Source organism: Vombatus ursinus, unplaced genomic scaffold (genome assembly GCF_900497805.2).
Source record: "Vombatus ursinus unplaced genomic scaffold, bare-nosed wombat genome assembly UNPS02005003.1, whole genome shotgun sequence".
Lineage (NCBI taxonomy): Eukaryota > Metazoa > Chordata > Mammalia > Diprotodontia > Vombatidae > Vombatus > Vombatus ursinus.
The window spans coordinates 37,631-50,909 of record NW_020944781.1 but is presented as its reverse complement, the minus strand read 5'-3'; the positions used below and the strand labels follow the sequence as shown (position 1 = coordinate 50,909).

Below are 13,279 nucleotides of genomic sequence, written 5' to 3'. Positions count from 1 at the left end.
GACCTAAGTTCAAATCCATCCTCAGATACTTATCAGTTGCGTGACCCTGGGCAAGTCACTTAACCTCTGAATGCCTCAGTTTTCTCAACTGTAAAATGAGGATGATAGCACCTATATTCCAGGGTTGGTGTGAGGATCAAATGTGATAATATTTGTTAAAAGCACTAATCATAGTGCCTGGCACATAGTATGCACTATATAAATGCTTCTTCCCTTCCCTTTCCTCATTCTATAACATACAAAACCCTAGAGTCACTCCAGAAATGAAATTATACATACAGTCACACAATCACTCAGATACAGATGCACACAGATATACAGATTTACCCAAAAGTCTTATGAACTCTTACATACCTTCTGAGATACTCTTTAAAAAAAAAAAAAAGTCTCTTGGATTTCAGACCAGCCCTAATTTTATTGCTGTTTTGTATTGTCCTATGCTGCCATCTTCAGGCAGTTGGGAGATGGGCATCCCAGGGTATCCTGTATCATTGGCCAGGGCTGCCAGACACTTCCTCTCCTTTATTCCGTTTCACTCGAATTCACACAGTTCCTAAAATTGATGCAAGGCAGAAGCCCAACTTCTTTCAATTCTAGTGCACACATCCATGGCAATGCAGCATCTTGTCTACACTTGGTTGTTCAATCATGTCCGATTCTGTGACCCCATCGGGGGTTTTCTTGGCTAGGATACTGGAGTGATTTACCATTTCCTTCTCCAGTGGAATAAGGCAAACAGAGGTTAAGTGACTCACCCAGGGTCACATAGGTAGTGAGAATCTGAATCTGCATTTGAACTCAGGTCTTCCTGACTCCAGACCCAGTACTCTATCCACTGAGCAATCTAGCTGCCCCTCTCACTGGTCTACACTTGTTCAGTTATGTCCAACTCTTCATGACCCCATTTGGGGTTTTCTTGGCAAAAATACTATGGTGGTTTATCATTTCCTTCTCTAGCTCATTTTATAGATGTGGAAACTGAGGCAAACAGGGTTAAGTGACTTGCCCAGGGTCACACAGATAGTGTCTGAGGCTGGATTTGAACTCAGATCCTCCTTACTACAGACCTGACACTCTATCCACTTCGATACCAAGCTGCCTTTGTCTACACTGGCAGTTCTCCATCTGTGGATTATGGGACCACATCAGAGGCTGGGGGACAGGGGAGGGAGATGGACCAAGACAATGCATCCCATCAGATGACTCAGTATGATGAGTAAACATTTTTCTTAGTATGGATACATATATTTCTTACACATGTATTACCATTTTCCCATTTTATATAGATGCAGTTGTGATGGTAGGAAGAATCTTCAATTTCCTCATGGTAAAGCACTTCTTGCACTTATGAAGATCATAGCCTATCCCTGGTTTAACGGATAAGTGTTAGAGAGTTACTTCACTCACATAGTGGTCAAATGACTTGCTATGGTGACAAAGCTATAATGAATCAGAAGAGGGATTGGAACCCTTGTTTTCCTGATTCCAGGCTCATCAACTCTATCCACTGTTCCATGAAGCCTCAACTGCTGTGGTTAATAAAACTGAAACACATTTGAAAGCCTTATTGAATTCAAAGTAGCCTTTATATATATTTCTCTCTGGATACAAAGACTACTACTACTGGGTGGGGGAGGGCTGAATTTTTAAATGTTAGGAAGGAGTCTACAGGAAAAGAAAAATTGTGAAGTTACTGGTCTAGTTGTCTTTTTTCCCCCTTAACACCTTTTATCTGTATCATATTTATTAGTGCATGTCTTATCTCTCCTAATTCCTTTGCAAGTTCTTGAGAGCCAAAGCTGAGTTGGTTTTCATTTGAGTATGTAGCATATTAGCACCGAGGACAGGGCTTTATGCACATTGTAGGAACCTAATAAGTTTGTTGAATTGCATGGTGTAATGAAAAGAATACGATTTGTAACCAGAAGACTTGGGACTTGCGCAGTCAGGGGAAAGTCACTTAAGGTTTCTGAGTGTCAAGTTTCATCATCTTCAAAAATGTAAAAAATTGTACTAAAAGGAGTTACTCACTTTCAGTTCCAAGGTTTTAGCATTCATTACCCGTGTAAATAAAAACCCCCTGCCTCAAAAAAGAGACCCTATAAGAAATTATACAGCCCGACTGGATCCGAATGAAACGGATCAGCCAGGGGTGGGGAACTTGAGGCCTCGAGCAAGTGTGGCCTTTTGACTGAATACAACTGCACAGAACAAATCCCTTTACTAAGAGGATTTGTTCTGTAAAACTTGGACTCAGTCAAAAGGCCGAACCCGAGGGCCTAGAAGGCCACGTGTGGCCTCGAGGCCGCAGGTTCCCCACCCCTAGAACTCATTTGAGGAATAAATCGGAGCCCAAAGCCTGTTAATAGCCCCTGGTACAACTTGAATCTCTCCTTACTGCGCACCTGACCTTTATGCACCAGTCTGGGGCAGAGATGCAGAGGAGAGGACAGGCAGGCTCGTGCTCCAGTTCACCTGGGCCTCACAGGGTGCAGTGTGAGCACAGGTGACCCTGAGAGTTCCGGGCAACACGCCTACACTGGGCTGGGACATCCCACGGACAGTCCGCTGGATACCGGCCTCAAGCCCCACCCCTTGGGGTCCTGCTCAGCCCTCAAAGGCCAGGCCCCACCCCCTTCCGACCTGTCATCACAGAAGCCGCACGTGGCCGGGGCGGGACCTGAGGCAGTCCCCGTGTGTCACTGCGCTCCTCAGCTGCCGATTGGCTGAGCACAGCAGGAGGCCGGCTTGGGCCTCGAGACCGCTGCCGTCAATCAAGAGCCGCAGAGCCCAGCCAAGCCCCGACCTAGCCTAAGGGTGAGCCCGGAGGGTTCGAGTTGTCCAAGCGGTCAGCCGGAGCCCTGGGAAATGGGGCGGAGCTCGGGCAGCGGGGCGGGGTCCGAGGGAGCAGGGTGGTGCCCATCGGAGTGAGGGGTGGATGGGGCGGGGCTGGAGGGGGGGAAAACCTGCAAGGGGGAGGGGCGTGGCTCGGGGAAGGGAGGAAGGCAGGGAAGGGGCGGACCTCGGGGAGGGGAAGGGCGGGGCTATGTGGCGGAGGCTGCGCTGCTCAGTAACCGCCCCCAACCCCCTATTCTCTTGTCCCTGCCCCTCACTAGGTGCAAAGGGATCGACCACTGGAGCTACAGGTGAGGGAGGAGGGATGGAGGGTGTTGTTGGATAAGGGGAAGGGGATGGATGGGAGGAGGCGGGGTGGGAAAGGGGTCTGTGGGAAAGCTGGAGGGGGGGAGGGGATCTAAGGGGCTTTGAGGAAGGGAAGGGGTGGGGTACTGTGTGAGGAAGGGGAGGGGTCTGTAGGGGGAGCTGGGATAGAAAGGGGAGGGGTCTATGAGGATGGGACTATAGGAGGAGAGGAAGGGGGGCTTTGGAGGTGGGTACTGAAGAAGGAGAATGGGATTGGGGGGGCAGTGAAGAGAAGGTGAGGATATTTAGGGGGTGCATCGCGGGATGACGGGGAAGTCTGTGGAGTGAAATGGGAAGGCTATTTGAAAGAGGGAAATAGGGTGTCTGTATGACAAAAGAAAAGGAGCCTGTAGATAGAATGATATGGAGAGAGAAGGGGCTTGTGAAAGGTGGGGTCAGCTATGTGAGGAGAGGGATCTGGCAGGTTTCAGAGGCAGCCCTGTCTAGCCCAGTCCCAGTGAAGTGGAAGGGGTCCAGTGAGAAGGTGCTTGGGGTGGATATGTGACTGTAAGGTGGAAGGATACACCTGTGGAAGATCCCTTGGGACAACACTGTATGAAGAGAAGGGATTGCTTTGTGTGAGAAAGAGGGGAACTAAGTAGGAAGATTTGGCTTGGAAGGGGAGGGCTTTATAGCACACGAGAGGGAGGTGGAGAGTTAGGGAATATGTCAGAAGAGGCAGAGTAGTATGGCAGTATTTTGTGATTAGAGATAAGAGATCATATGTTGGAATTTACAAGAAATAGTGGGGAGGCAGGAGTGTGTGCATGAGGAAAATGAGGGGGCTCTGTAGAAGGAAGAGGGAAGTAGAAGAGAAACTGAGGGAGGGATACATCTGGAGTGAAAGAGTAAGGGCTGGTTTGTAGGAGCCTGGTAATGGGCAATAGTAGAAGTTAGCAAGCTTTGTGCCCACAAAGTGCCCCTGCTTTCTCCTCAGCTCCCAGTACCCATGGAACCCCCGGCCAGGGAGGGAGAAGATGCTTTCAGCACAAAGCCCCACTCGCCTTGGGGGGTGCTGAGTTCTCACATGGGTGAGACCTGTTGCCCCTGGGGGGGACCCTGTCAATATACCCTAAATAAGGCATGGAGGATGATCATTTCTGCCAACTGTGAGATTATCCAATAATGACTAAAGTCTCTTTCTCAGTCCATGGTATCTCTAGGGAGCCCCTTCCCTCTCACCTGCCCAACTTATGTTCTTCACCCATCCCCTGTCCACCTCCATTTTCTACCTGGTCCTACTCTCAATCCCACCCAGGTCCCCTTAAGAGCCTCCCTCAACCCCCTTTGTCTGTTCCTCACTGATGTCTGCCTTGGTCCCAGTCCTCCCTGCCCACTGTCCCTGGCCTTCCTTTGCCCTGCCCCTTTGTTCTGGGTGTGTTCACTTCCCACTTCCTTCCTTGCCTGGGACTTGGCTGGTTCTTGCCCTCCCTGGGCAAGCTTTGTTTTCAGGTGTCTGGGGCCCAGAGACCCTGGTAACAGATCAATGGATCTATGTATGGAAGGAAACCCTTAGAGGTCATCTAGAACCACCCCTCCCATTATTTTACAGATGGGGAAACTGAGGCCTAGAGAAGTTATATGATTTGCCAAAAGTCATACAGGTAGTAAATAGCAAAGCTAGGATTCAAATCCAGTATTTTTGACCCCAAATCCAGTACTCCTTCCACAGTACCGGGTTGTGTCCATAGGGCCCAACCTTCCTCATTATAGCAGACCACTCCTGGCCAGGAACCCTCTGGGTAGAAACCAGGCCTCTACCACTTGCTGAATACTCACTCAGCCCCACCCTCTGGGATGTCCTGGGCCCTCGTGGGAGACATTGAAGCTTGTGTTCTGTAAGTGCAAAGGTTCTGTTTTTTTCCCTTAGAACATGAGCCCTAGAGGAGAGGTGGGCTCTCAATCTCAGCTATAGGAAGGAAGTTGCATTCTTTTTTGACAAATTCTTCTCTCATCCCACCTACCCAGTAGAGCAAGAACCACTGCTGGTTGTAATGTTCAGCCCTATTTACCCTTGGTGTGAGCCCTCTTGGATCCCTATGTAGACTTTGGTATAATACTGAACGCTCTTCCCTAAGGGCATAAAGGATTTTCCCTGTCTGGATTGGGGGTGGGGTATGAGGAGGGGTTCTAGCTGGGGGTAAGAGTTGCTTTGGAGGAGATGAATGATGTATGTGTAAGGCAGCCTGTGGTATCAGTGACATGACAAGACTGCCCTAAACCCAAACAAAGTGGGGCAGGTTGGTGGGGGGTGGGGTGGGGGTGGGGAGAACAGGCAGAGGCCTGATGAGGACGACCAGATTGCCATGGCAACACTGCTTCCCCGACTGTCTCTTAGAGAGAGGGTGGGCCTAGGGCAGACAGATTTTCTGGCTTTCTTGTTGGGGGAAGGTCACTGGAAGAGAGTAGTGATAGCCTGGCTTTACCAGGTTCAGAAGCTTCTGGGGAATGCACAGTTTGCCCAAACAGGCAGGGCATCAGAGACCTTGTTAGACAATGTTAGCAGCATGGTCCCTTGCTAGAGGAGGGGGAAGGTGGGATTGAGCTGGTTTACCTAAATGTCTACTTTTTTTAGGTGGGAGGGACAGGCAGTATTGAATATCTTGTTAGGCGATGGGTAAGTTAGAGTATGATAGAATTTAGAGCTTGAAGGGCCCTTTAGGCATCATGTATAAAATGAGAATAATTGGTATCTTGTCCTGTTTATCTTTTAGGATTGTGGTAAGTTTCAAATGAGATAATGATTAGTGAAGCGCTTTTCAAAGTATATTATACACGTGTAAGGTATGATTATCTAGTCCAACATCCTATTTTAAAACAAGCCCAGAGAGAAGAAATAATTTGTTCAAAGTCAAGATAGTAACAAAGCAGGGACTGGAACCCAGGTAGCATCTCTGGGTTCTCTCCTAAACAGGTTGTTATTCTACCCTTAAATTCTACCATGGAGAGAGTAGAACTAGATTGGAACAAGCAAAGAGTTGGATGAGTACTAGTGAAACTGGCCTGAGGACAGCACAGGCACGGCCTTGGAAGAGAGGGCAATAGGTTTTAGGTGGGATTTACTCCTATCTGGTATAATTAGTTTGATGATGGCGGCAGGAGAGGAGATAGTTTTAGATTATTCTGTCTCCTCGGGAGCAGGATCTCATTGATCCATCATTCTGAGGAAAACTTAATTTCTGAATGGGTAAGCTACTAAGGGGAAGTGAGTTTCTTTGGCCCTCTTCTTTGCTGTTATAGGTTGGGTTAAACAAGACCAAGATGACTGAGACTCAGCTTTTGTTCTTCAGCCTTCTCCCAGACCAGGGTAAAAGGAAGCCTGGATACCCTGAGGATTGCTTACTTTCCTTCCTTCTGCATAGGAGGAAGAGAGTAGAAAGTAAAATATTCCCCTCTCCTGGGACCCTGGGGTGTGTGTGTAAAGGGTGGGAGGAGGGTCAGAGAGGGCAGAAACTAGGACTTTGTCAGGAATAGGTTTCCCTAACACAAAGGTTCTTTTTCTTTCAGATTGTGAGTGCCTCCTTACCTGTTAGGGAACCTACTCTGACTGCTACACCTTCCCCCCAGGCTTCCCATTCAGAATCTTCCTTTTTCTGGGCTCCTCTTGCATCAGCATCATTGATACTACTTGAGGCCAGACAGTGGTGTCTGTGGAGGTGGTGGAGTCATTTGCAGGGCAAGGAGGAAGGATGAACCTCCTCTATCCTCTGTGGTATTCCACTGCATGGAAAATCCTATCCTAAAGCTCTTTCCCTTCTGCCCACTCCACCAGGAAGGGAGAGCTGATGGGTTCACTGACAGAGTGAAGAAGATAATGTAAGGACTAGGTGCTGGGGAGGCAGAAGGTGCTAGCTGTCCCCTTAGATTGCCCCTGAAATGACGCTTGGATACCCTAAAGCCTTTGGCGCTAGGTGGCTGATTTGTCACTGCTGTTCAGGGCACTTTAGCATCCGTATATTGACAGAGAAGGGTTTCTTATTTATTTTTTCTTTATTCTTCTTCTGCTCAAAACTTCTCCCCTCTGAGTTTTCTGCAGATTCATAGACACAATTTGCCTAAAGGTTTCCTCTGCCCTGCAAACCAGAACCAAATGGGGGCTTTTATGCAGAACTGCCTTTGGGAAAAGGGGACACATGGTTGGTGGGGGGTGGGAGGTAGGGGGAGGGGACACTTGGTTGGGATTGAGGGCTATCCAATCATTTAATCCGTCAAGGCCTGAGCTAGGCCTGGGGCCTTAGTGACTCAGGCAGATAAAGGGCGGAGAGTTTCGAGGGAGCTGTGAGTCATGGAGGTGAGCTCCACCACTGAGAGCTGGGCAGCTTCTCTAGTTTCCTTCTGCTTTGATGTTGGTATGAGCCCTCTTCCTCCCTCCCCCAATTGCTCCCCCAACCTATACTATCTAGGTATATACTCCATTCCTCAGGGCCAGTGACCAAGATTTCTAGTGCAAGTTACAGAGTTACTTTTAGGTCCTCTGGGGCATTTAATCTTGGAATGAGGGCCAGCAGATTCAGGGATACAAATTTTCGTTTTATTCTCCTTACCCCTTCCCTCCTCTTCCTCCCCCTCTTCCTCATTCTTCCCTTCCAATTTGGGACTGAGTTGGACCCAAATACAAGGATCCCTTATACAAGGAGGTATGAAGAAATAGACAAATGGGGTCCACACTCAGTGACTTGTTTCCTCATCTGGGGGTCAGAAACTCACCCTCAGCCTGGTCAGTGTGATCTAGAGGAGCTCCCTGAGGTCATTCACCAAATCTTTAAAAATTTGCACGGGCTCCAAAGCTTTATGCTGAGAGGGGCAAGTCAAAAGGCTAGCGGGTGGCATAGGGCTCTGCCTAAGGGAAGAATCAGCCTTCTTTTTTGTCCAACCTATGATTTCATAGGTGGAAGGAACTCCAGGTGAGGAAACTCCCTCTACCAATGAAGATTGGCAACTGTTTTGCAATTTAATTATAGAGAATTTCCAGAAGCACTGACAGTTTAAGTAACTTTCTCAGTAGGCCAGAAGAGACAGATGTGGGACTTGGATGCAGGTTTCCCTCTTAGGAGTTCTTTCTGTCTCGAAAAATTCAAGGACTTCCCATTCGCTTCTGGCTAGCCATGAAGCGGGGTTGAGGTCTCCAAATTCCAGGGAACCCAGGACTTCTGTGTCCCCAAAGCTATCTTATCCTAAAGGGTAAAGGGTGGGTAGGAAAGAAACACTCAGCTGGGAACCCATGGCGGGTGAGGGGTTAATGTAGGAGGCGGGGTTGGTCTGGGTAGGCTGGCCTCGCTACTGACCAATGGACGTGTGACTGGAGGAGAGGGCGTGCCTGACGAAGTGGTTGCAACGGAGGTCGGGGGGGAGGCAGGCCCCCCACGGACCAATGAACGTGGACGTGGCCTGATGAAGGGGTGTGGTCGGGAGGAGGGGGCGTGTCCGGTGCAGTGGACGGGCCCTGGGCCTGGGGGGTGCTGGGCGGGGCGGTCCCATCAGCTGGTAGGAAATGGCCTGTGAGTCAGAGGGGCCGCGGAGCCGGCGGCACGGAGCCGGGGAGGGACAGGCGCTGGGAGGGGCACGACAGCAGCTGGGGGGCCGCGAGAGCTGGGGCCAGTACCGGGGATCTAGCCCGCTAGCGACGTGCCTCTTCACAGACTGAGCCCGATCCACCCTTTGTCTGGGTGGGGGGCCAGCAGAGGGGAGGGGGACCCAGGAGGAGAAGCAACAACAGCAGCCGCGGTTCAGACACTTTGGGAACGGGGTGAGTTGCAAGGCTGCGTTTCAGGGGTCCAGCTGGGAGACATTTTCTAAATAGGGACATCTGGGGGAAGGGGGTTCTAGGAGACGTGGTGGGGAGAACCTGCCGAGATCAAGTCTAAGGAGCCAGAGGAATCAGAAGGCCTGGTGGAAGGTTGGAAGATCTAGTCTGAAGAGGATGAAAGGGGGACCAGAGAGGTCGGAATGGGAGGAAAGTTAGGATTGGAAATCAACTCTAGGGGCTGGGATTGAGAACTTGAATGGACTGGGATGAGGAAAAGTGGCGTGGTGGTCTGGTCTGGGGAAAGAGGCTGGAGCGTGTGGGTAATAGCAGAGGATGGGGGCCTAGGAAACTTGGTTTGGAGATATGAAATAGGGGATTTGGAAGTTCATACTGGGGACCCTGGAATGTTGGTGGAAGGTCTTAGTCTAGATAGATAAGGAAGAATGAGACTCAAGAGCAAGGAGGAAGATGTAGAGTGGGACCATCCCGTCTAGCTAGAAGGAAGGAGAGATCCTTGGGAAAGACTGGCAGCTCTCTTTGAATATGTGCTTCCCCGGACTGATCAGGTAGCTGAGCCATTCTCCATATTCTCCCCCCTGCCCCCCTTTTTTGCTGACTTGGTCAAGAGCAGAAGTGGGCAGGTTTAATGTTTATGGGGAGGGGAAGAAGGGGAAGGAAGGAAGAGGCTGGGACTAGGCTCCTGCTCTGCCCTCCCCCAATACTTCTCACTCTGGCCCCAGCAGGTGTCTGAAAAGGCTGTTCCCACGGTGTTCTGGGACTTGTAGTCCTCTTTGGTGACATGCCCATGGCATGCTGGGAGCTGCAGTCCTTGCAGTCCACACAGATTGGCACAGCTGTTTGACACCAGCTGGTGTTTCTGGGCTCCCACCTCCTGCACAGAGGGTGAGGTCCATGCCTCTCCACTGAATCCCAGACTCCCTCCCCCATACACAGAGGAACCCCTCCCAAGCGGCCTTATGAGTCAGCTTAGAGTCCTGGTCTACATCCAGACTTGCTCCGTGGTTAGAGAAGCAGGAACCTCTTGTTAAAGGGTCTGATACTCCAAAGGGCACTGAGGTAATGATCAGATGCCAAGAATGCTGGGGTCACCTGGGGCACCATGTCATCACCTGGCTTCCCCAGGAGGAGTGCACGGAGTCCCCAGAAGGTCAGAAGCTGAGTGGGGGTAGGGGTGTGACCTGAAATAATTGCTGTAGGGGAGAAGGCTGAGGACATTTTCCTCAGGGCATATGTTAGCTGGGTGGAGAAGAATTCAGTGCAACAATATTCATTTAGCATCTTCATTGTGAACGGGGTGTGTTAGGCTGGGGGAAGGGGGGGCACAGAGTAGAGAAAACACGAAGTTTGGTTTGGAGACACCCCTACCCTCCAGAAATCCTGAATTTTGCTAATGAGAGAACTTTCAGATTCTAAAAGACCTTGTGTGGTGGAGTAGTTAAAGAAATTTTTGAAACTCTACCCATAATTTAAAGTCCAGCTCTATATCCACCTAATCCATGAAAACTTCTCTGACACTAGTCCATAGCGATTTTTCCTCCTTCTACACTTCCTTTCACCAGTGCCTTCCAGGGACAGTCAAGTCCCCCTGATCTGAACCCTGGGCCTTTTCAATGGTCCAATGGATCCCAGCTTCACCTCACTTCAGGGATAAGGTTTGGAAAGGTGGAGAAGAGAAGTGGGACAGGCACACTTGAGAAGAAAAAGGGAACTCTGGGTAGATAGATTCCAGTGGAGAGGAATAACCTGTGTTAGGAACAAATGGGGTTGGTGGGCAGTTTTGCCTTACCTGAAGGGAAACAGTCCCTACTCCTAGTGCCTATTCCAAGAGGCTCCTTAAACAACTCCCTCCAAATCGGTTCCTGAGCGAAGGATTTATTCAGTGAGGTGGTAGGGCTGAGGGTGGGTGTGGGTCTAGTACATGTGGGACAAATTAGTGAGTGTGAAATTTCGTTTAGTATGCTGGTTGTTTCCTAGAGAGTAAACACAGCTGTCCTGGAATATAAAGAACCCACCTTCAGAGTTGAAGTTGTTTGTGTGAGTTTGTGTATGAGTATTTTGGGGTGGGGTGGAGGCTTTCCCCTCTGAAGTAAGGGGGTGGGGTTTAGGTGTCTATGGCAGCAGCTCTGCTGCCCTCTTCTGTGGCTGCCTTATCTTTGGTTTACAGTGCCCTGGGGGGAGGGGCAGGCCCTGGGAACGACTGCCCTTCCTAGCTCCCTCAAACACCACCCCCCAACTTCTTTCTTCTTGGGAACTGAGCCTCCTGTTAAAGAGCCAGGCTGCCTGGGAGCCTATTGGAGACAGCTTGCCAGCCAGAGTGCTGGCCTAGAGAGCCAGGGAACTAAGTGAAGGTGGGGGGAAGTGAAGGGTAGGGTCTAACTGGGAGGAGCCCTGGCCCTGGCTGGGACTGAGAGGAGGGAGTAGGGGTGGGGGTAGGGCTAGGAAAGGAAGAAAACTGGCTGGAGATTTGCAACTTGGAAAGTAGGGGGAGGGGGTAGAGGAGACAATCGACCTCTCTATGGCCTTGGGGCTCCAGATATGAGTTTCTGGAGACTGATGGGAGGAACCAGACTGGGGACAGTGTTGTCTCTGTCCAATATTTCTCTGTGTGGTGGAGGGCTTGGCAGGAGTGTAGGGAAACTGAGGTGCAGACAGGTTTGGTTATTATACCAGTCACCACTGAAACTGGGCATAGAATCTTAGAGCTGGAAGGGATCTTAGTGGGGTCATCTAGTCTAGTTTCACTTGCAAATATCTCTTTACCTGTGCCTATTTAACCTCTGCTTCAACTGAAATCACTGTCCCAGTAAGGGAGGCTGTTTCGTTTTTGGACAGCCCTAGTTAGAAAGTTATTTCTGTTGAGCCAAAATCAGCCTTCTTGAAACTTCCACCTACTGATCATAGTTTGGCCTTTCGAATTAGAATAAATCTAATCCCTCTTTCACATAACAATCCCTCACCTATTTAAAGACAGCTATCATATCCCTCTACATGTCATCTTCAATAACCTAAATAAATCCAGTTTGGGGGCAGTCATTGGGAATTCCTTACTTCTCCCAGGGAGGGATGGTTGGGTTAAAGAGAACATGGCCTTGTGGCCTTGACATGAATCCTGACTCATCTCTCTGCTTTTCTCTTTAGCGTCCCATTTGAGCCAAGGAGCTGCCCGGGATGGTGGCAGTGACTGTGCCAGTGGAGTGGGCATGGGCCAGACTACCAGCTAGTGGACAAGAGCAGTTGGAAAGGGGGATTAGAGAGCCAGGCAAGGGCCCCCCTGCAGCGTGGTGAGTGCTGGGTCTCAGAAGGAATTTCTAGTCTAGATGGAGAGAATGGACTTAGGCAGGAAGAAACTGGAGAAAAATTAAAAACAGCATCAAGTGCAAGATCATCTACATCCAGGTCCTTATAAGTACAAATGATGATTCCTCCTCTTCGCGCTCCCACCCTCCAAGTAGTTGCATTATTTAAATTCACACTGCATATTTCCATTGGATTAGAACCAGTTGTATGTTTTACATAATTATAATTTCTAATAAGTTTGGATGGATAAAAATAAATACATGGAACCATGTGGGGGGGGATTCATTATTCAAACTAATTGGGACCTGCCTGTGCTATGGATCTTCTCAATGACTGAAGCAGATAAAGTGTGATAGGGAAGTGGGATTCATCAAGGCTTCCTGAAGGTGGTGAATTTCTACTTGGATTTGAAGAGATATAATGCACTTAGATTAGTAGAAAGGAGCAGGAAAGACATTCTAGGGAGGGACACTGCCATATGAAAAGGCACAGGAGTAACAGGATGTTACTGGCTCTGAATGGCACAAGGAGGGGAGTGTTGTGAGGGATTTCTACTCTAACCAACACCTTCTGCCTGCCTTATTCTATGCTAAGTACTAGGAGAGATGCAGGAAGAATGAAAGACATACCCTCTGCCCTTGAAACACGACCTTCAGGGCTCTTCACTGCCTTCTGAAAGTCCAGAGTCCTTATCCTGGTGTTCCAGGCCCTCACAGATTGGGCCCCAACCTTCTTCTCTGGGCACGTTTTCCATTATTCCTTTTTATGTACCATCCCCTCCAACTAAACTCATTCTTATTGTTCTCTGACTCACTGCCTTTGTACACAGTGTCCACTCTGCCTGTAATGCATTATATCTCCTTTCCCATACTCCATGTCTCTGTTAAAATCCCTTCTCCTCCATTAAAGTCTAGTTTAGGTACTAGCTCTTCTATGATGCCTTCCCTGAGTTCCCATTCCCCTTACACCACACACACACACACACACACACACACACACACACACACACACACA

The 13,279-nt window shown here is 49.4% G+C and overlaps 1 protein-coding gene across 5 annotated transcripts in view; it reads left to right on the top strand.

Moving 5' to 3' along the window:
• The first annotated feature begins 3,050 nt into the window (after positions 1–3,050).
• FAM214B (family with sequence similarity 214 member B) overlaps positions 3,051–13,279 on the top strand; it is a 16,033-nt gene continuing 5,804 nt past the window's right edge. The window contains exons 1-3 of one of the 5 annotated variants that reach the window (XM_027843194.1): positions 3,071–3,146; positions 4,139–4,232; positions 12,107–12,249. The gene's annotated coding sequence lies outside the window, so the exon portion shown is untranslated. Of the gene's footprint in view, positions 3,147–4,138; positions 4,233–8,764; positions 8,948–12,106; positions 12,250–13,279 lie in introns of those variants that run through there. The other 4 variants (XM_027843186.1, XM_027843209.1, XM_027843178.1 and 1 more) reach the window with 4 other exon arrangements.